Genomic DNA, 6,657 nt, shown 5'->3' on the forward strand with positions numbered 1-6,657 from the left:
GGCGAGAGTCCATGATGCGGGAGATCGTGTAGGCAGGGAGGCCACCAATGACCCGAGCGGGCGGAGGGGGCCTGGAAGGAGGGCACAATGGACTGGAGAGACACGGCTTAATCTGAGACACATGGAAGACATTGTGTATCTTCATGTTGCGCGGCAACTTAAGGCGAACAGAAACAGGGTTTATCAAAGCAGCAATTTCAAAAGGCCCGATGAAGGTTGAGGTGAGCTTCTTCGATTCGGCATGAACAGGAACGAAGCGTGTGGACAACCAAACCTTTTGACCGATGGTGTACTCAGGAGCGTGAGTGCGGCGCCGGTCAGCCAGACGTTTGTAGCGTTCTTTCGTGCGCAGCAAGGCCGCACGGGTGGCCCTCCAAACCCGGCGACACCTACGAAGGTGAAACTGGACCAAAGGGACAAAGTGCTCACCTTCCAGAGCAGGGAACAGAGGAGGCTGATACCCCAGGGAGGCCTCAAACGGAGATTGCCCTGTAGCTGAAGACGTCAGGCTGTTGTGGGCATATTCCACCCAGGGCAGTTGGTCGCTCCAGATGGTTTGGTTGGAAGCAACTATGCAGCGCAGAGCGGTCTCCAGCTCCTGGTTAGTGCGCTCAGTTTGTCCGTTGCTCTGTGGGTGGTAACCAGAGGAGAGACTGACCTTGGCTCCTAGCGCCGAGCAGAACTCCTTCCACACACGAGAGGTGAATTGCGGCCCACGATCCGAGACCACGTCCTCCGGGATGCCATGGAGGCGGAACACATGATGCGTGAGATGCCGAGCCGTCTCCAGGGCCGTCGGGAGCTTGGGGAGTGCAACAAAATGCGCAGCCTTTGAAAAGCGGTCAACAATAGTCATTATAGTGGTGTTACCTGCTGACTGTGGGAGGCCGGTAACAAAATCCACCGCGATATGGGACCACGGCCGAGACGGTGTGGGTAAAGGTAGCAGCAAGCCGGCCGGAGGTTGATGTCCCAGCTTGTTGCAGGCGCAGGTTGAACAGGCAGAGACGTACTCCCGAACGTCTCGCGATAATGTGGGCCACCAGAAGTAGCGCTGAAGGAAGGTGATCATTCTGTGTACTCCTGGGTGACATGTGAAGCGGGCAGTGCTTCACATGTCACAATGCAGTACCTGAGACCGAGTGGCTGATGGAACAAAGAGCCGCCCCGCTGGTCCTCCTCCTGGATCTGGTTCAGCCCGCTGAGCCTCACGAATGGCCGACTCGATTTCCCATGTTATTGTACCAACGGCACAAGTCGCTGGCAGGATGGGCTCAGGGTCCTGCCTCTCCTCAGGCACCGAGAACTGCCGTGATAGGGCATCCGGCTTCACATTCCGCGAGCCCGGTCTGTAAGAGATTGAAAAGTTGAAACGGGTGAAAAAAAGAGCCCACCTGGCCTGTCGAGCGTTGAGACGTTTTGCTGTTTGCAGGTAAGCCAGGTTTTTGTGGTCCGTCCATACAATGAATGGCTGAGCCGTGCCCTCCAACCAGTGCCTCCATTCCTCCAAGGCCAGTTTTATAGCCAAGAGCTCCCGGTCTCCCACGTCATAGTTGCGTTCGGCTGGGGAGAGGCGGCGAGAGAAGGCGGCACAGGGCCGTAGCTTACCCTCTCGCTGTTGTGAGAGCACCGCGCCGACCCCCGAGTCGGAGGCATCCACCTCCACAATGAATTGGAGTCGCAAGTCAGGCTGAGCCAGGATGGGTGCGGTGGTGAATCGGTCCTTGAGCTGTGTGAAGGCCTTTTGGGCCGCCTGATCCCACTGAAAAGAGAACTTAGGAGAGGTTAAGTGGGTCAAAGGCAGAGCGATTTTACTGAAGTCCCTAATGAACCGGCGATAAAAGTTGGCAAAGCCGAGGAACTGCTGAAGCTGACGGCGATCAGTTGGTTCCGGCCATTCCACAACAGCTTTGATCTTGGCCGGATCCGGTTTGAGGTTACCCTGGTCAATTATGTAACCCAGGAACGCCACTGTTTGAACGTGGAATTCACATTTCTCCCCCTTTACAAAGAGTCTGTTCTCCAGCAGCCGCTGCAGGACCTGTTTTACATGGGTTACATGTTCGGTTTCAGTCTTAGAGAAAATCAGGATGTCGTCCAGATAGACGAAAACGAACCGATCTAGGAAATCACGGAGCACGTCGTTAACCAACGCTTGGAAGATGGCTGGGGCGTTGGTTAGCCCGAAAGGCATCACCAGGTACTCGAAATGACCGAGGTGTGTGTTAAAAGCGGTTTTCCACTCATCGCCGTCTCGGAGTCTGACCAGGTGATATGCATTTCGGAGGTCCAGTTTGCTGAACATGGTGGCCCCGTGAAGGAGTTCGAATGCAGATGAGAGAAGCGGGAGAGGATATTTATTCCTGACTGTAATTTTGTTCAGCCCCCGGTAATCAATGCAAGGACGTAGCGATTTGTCCTTCTTCTCAACAAAGAAAAAACCAGCCCCTACCGGGGACGAGGAAGGGCGTATTATGCCAGCAGCCAAGGATTCTGAGATGTCTCCATTGCTTCCCGCTCAGGCCGCGAGATGCTGTACAAGCGGCTCATAGGTAATGGAGCCCCAGGAAGCAATTCAATGGCGCAGTCGTACGGCCGGTGGGGGGGTAACGACCTCGCCCTGTCTTTGCAAAACACCTCGGCCAAGTCGTGATAAACTGGCGGCACAGAGGAGAGGTCCGGTGGTTCCAAAGCCGGGGGCGGTTCGACAGTAGAGGCGAGGGGAGGGGCTGATCTAAGACAGTTCATATGACACTCCTACCCCCACCCAGACACGCACCCCCCTCTTCCAATTTATGCGCGGATTGTGTTGCTGCAACCAGGGGTGGCCCAAAACCAGGGGGGCGTGCGGAGCCTGAAACACAAAAAGGCTGATTGTCTCAGAATGATTGCCAGATAACGTGAGGGTAACCGGCTCCGTAACATGAGTGATGTCTGGTAGGCGCTGCCCCGACAAAGCAGAAACACGAAGGGGGTGTGGCAACGGGTCGGAGACCAAGTTTAAGCGTTTGGCGAGGTGTGAGTCAATGAAGTTTTGTTCGGCGCCAGAGTCTATTAAAGCGGAGAGAGAGTGTGTCATGGTTTGCTTAGTTATCTTGGCTGGCAGCAGAAGACGTGGAGGAGAATCTTGAGAGAGCCCGCCCACCAGTATTCCTGCCTTTACTGGCGGGCGCGCCCTTTTGATCGCAACGGGCAGGTTGCCACGAAATGGCCTGTCTTGCCACAAAACAAGCACTCACCCGAAACCAAACGGCGATGGCGCTCAGTGGCGCTAACCCGGGAGTGCCCCAACTGCATGGGTTCCTCCTGGTCCAACTCCTCCCTTCGTTCCCAGCACTGCACTCTTCTGGACAGAGATCTCCAATGTTGCTCCCGGGATCTGCTGGAGCCACTCGCCTAGCTTGGGAGTCACCGCACCTAGTGCTCCGATTACCACGGGGACCACCGTTACCTTCACCCTCCACATCCTCTCGAGCTCTTCTCTGAGACCTTGGTATTTCTCCAGCTTCTCGTGTTCCTTCTTCCTGATATTGCTGTCATTCGGAACCGCTACATCGATCACTATGGCCATCTTCTTCTGTTTGTCTACCACCACTATGTCCGGTTGGTTAGCCACCACCATTTTGTCCGTCTGTATCTGGAAGTCCCACAGGATCTTAGCTCGGTCATTCTCCACCACCCTTGGGGGCATCTCCCATTTTGACCTCGGGACTTCCAGGTTATACTCGACACAGAGGTTCCTGTACACTATGCCGGCCACTTGGTTATGGCGTTCCATGTATGCCTTTCCTGCTAGCATCTTGCACCCTGCTGTTATGTGCTGGATTGTCTCTGGGGCATCTTTACACAGCCTGCACCTGGGGTCCTGCCTGGTGTGATAGACCCCAGCCTCTATGGATCTTGTACTCAGAGCTTGTTCTTGTGCTGCCATGATTAGTGCCTCTGTGCTGTCTTTCAGTCCAGCTTTGTCCAGCCACTGGTAGGATTTCTGGATATCAGCCACCTCCTCTATCTGCCGGTGGTACATACCGTGCAGGGGCCTGTCCTTCCATGATGTTTCCTCGTCTCCCTCCTCTTTCTTGGGTTTCTGCTGCCTGAGGTATTCACTGAGCACTCGGTCAGTTGGGGCCATCTTCCCAATGTATTCTTGGATGTTCGTTGTCTCATCCTGGACTGTGGTGCTGACACTCACCAGTCCTCGGCCCCCTTCCTTCCGCTTAGCGTACAGTCTCAGGGTGCTATATATATATATATATATGTGTATGTGTATATATATATGTATATATATATGTACACCTTATTCACATGATGAGATTTTCTTTAACGAAATCCTCATTCTCTTTAAGCACATAAGCTTACTAAATCATCAATTGTGTAATTGAAAAACAGGGGACTTGTTTCTTGTTTCTAAAACCAGCCATTTTGTTGTTTGCATCCTGCAGAGCAACCTAAAGACGAACCATTCAATGATCCATTTTCCTCGAAGGCTTCTGAAAACTCAGATTCATCTTTCGCATCTTCATCTGTATCGTCTGTGTGGTCATCCTCATCTTCATCCCCAAAGAAGCGAAAGCACAAATACAAGAAAAAGCATTCAAGAGCCAAGAAACCCAAGAAGGAGCAGAAGAAGCTCCGGCAGCGTGGTGAGCAAAAGATTTTGGAAGAGAAGATTTTACAGAAGAGGATACTATAAATGTGACATAAAAGATAGTATTATGATTGTAATTTGTTCTAAAAACTACTCTGTGTTCGCTATGTCATATATATATATATATATATATGCATGGATTAATATGCTTTGAGCATTTGCTTTTCTAATTATTTGCTTTGTTTTCATTTTCAGTTCAAATGCCAAATGACATTGTGCAGTGATACAAATCCCTCCTCAAGACATTTCCAAAGACGAAGACCATGACCAAAGCTTTTCAGAAGCATGGGCTCGACAGGAACACTGTTGTGTCCACTTCATCAGTTGGGGAGCTTGCTATTGCGGTCCCCAATGTGTACCAGGAGCTACTGTCTAACAAGCCTAGTGGAGAGACGGTACTAGCTTTTGCTAAGCGATGTGAGGCTGCAATTCAAAGCAGTGATGAAGTAAAAAACAAAATAGAAAGTATGAAGGCCGCTGGTACTTTGCTTCCAATTTGAAGAGGGAAATCTGTCTGAAACCCTAATTTGTTCTAAGTGGTTTTGTTTTTTTGAGCATATTGAACTGAAGAAAAGATCTGCAAAACCAATCATTTTTCAAAGATCTGTTCACATATGTGTTGAGTTTCCACACAACTAAGAGATTTACCTGTTAGTTTATTTTATTGGTTTTTTTTTTAAAGTTTTAATTTGTATAAATGTGTGTAGAGTAAATAATACAGCTGTGCAGTTTCAGTTAAGGTATAATAATTTATTATATTATAATTATTATAATTTTCCTTTGTTTTATGCCAGTGGTGAATTTAGGGATGGGATTTGTTTCCTTAATATAGTTTTAGCTATCTTTAAAAGGCTTGTATATAAGTTTAGCAATGCTAAATAACTGTTGGTGCTTTATACTTTTTATAGTAATGCCCAGTAATACTTAGAAATGTTTGTTGATCATAAATAAATGTTGACATGTTTTAAACTTTACAATAAGGCTCCATTTGTCATTTATAAATGTTTATTAGTCATAAATAAATGGTGTCATGTTTTAAACTTTACAATAAGGCTCCAATTTGGCATTTATAAATATTTATTATTCATTAATAACTGGTTTTATGCTTTACACTTTACAATAAGGCTCCCATTTGGCATTTATAAATGTTTATTTGTCATTAATAAATGGTGTTATGTTATGGTTAGGGTGATCGTGGCTCAGGGGGTTGGGAATCGCATCTGTAACCGGAAGGTCGCCGGTTTGATCCCTGGGCTCTCTGTCCTGGTCGTTGTGTCCTTGGGCAAGACACTTTACCCTACTGCCTACTGGTGTTGGCCAGAGGGGCCGATGGCGCGATATGGCAGCCTCGCTTCTGTCAGTCTGCCCCAGGGCAGCTGTGGCTACAACTGTAGCTGCCTCCACCAGTGTGTGGATGTGAGAGTGAATGAATAGTGGTATTGTAAAGCGCTTTGGGTGCCTTGAAAAGCGCTATATAAATCCAATCCATTATTATTATTATTATTATGCTTTACACTTTACAATAAGGCTCCCATCTGGTATTTATAAATATTTATTATTCATTAATAAATGGTTTTATGCTTTACACTTTACAACAAAGCTCCGATTGATAGTTGTGGATATTAATAATGCATTTCTGAAGTACAATTTTATATGATTAAAAAATATGTTTACAAATGCTGATTGTGCTTACAGGATAGTAACTATAGTAACTTAGTCTGAAATGTTTAATATAGCAACTCTAGATGAAATATATAGGTGAACACATTTGGCTCACTATTTGGCAAGAAACCGGTCAGTTTTTTTCTCTTTCTCACCCTTAACTAATGCATAATAAACCATTAATAATGGTTTATAGACCAGAACAGGCTATGCTTATTTTATATTTCTGATATTTTCATTTTTGTTTATTCATTTCTAGAAAACAGTAATAAGGGTTTCCTGAATGAGAATTTTTGTCCAAGCTTTAAGCATGAAGCTGCTTTGTTATTCTTTTTGCACTCTGAAAA

General features: G+C 47.5%; 1 pseudogene; it reads left to right on the forward strand.

Annotated features, from left to right (window-relative positions):
• Positions 1 to 2,530: 2,530 nt before the first annotated feature.
• On the forward strand, positions 2,531 to 5,434 carry LOC146566595 (coiled-coil domain-containing protein 106-like; annotated as a pseudogene).
• The last annotated feature ends 1,223 nt before the right edge of the window (positions 5,435 to 6,657 follow it).

The sequence above is a fragment of the Mchenga conophoros genome, linkage group LG9 (assembly GCF_057382185.1).
Source record: "Mchenga conophoros isolate Kocher_MC1m ecotype Shallow Benthic linkage group LG9, M_conophoros_male_GT1.1, whole genome shotgun sequence".
Lineage (NCBI taxonomy): Eukaryota > Metazoa > Chordata > Actinopteri > Cichliformes > Cichlidae > Mchenga > Mchenga conophoros.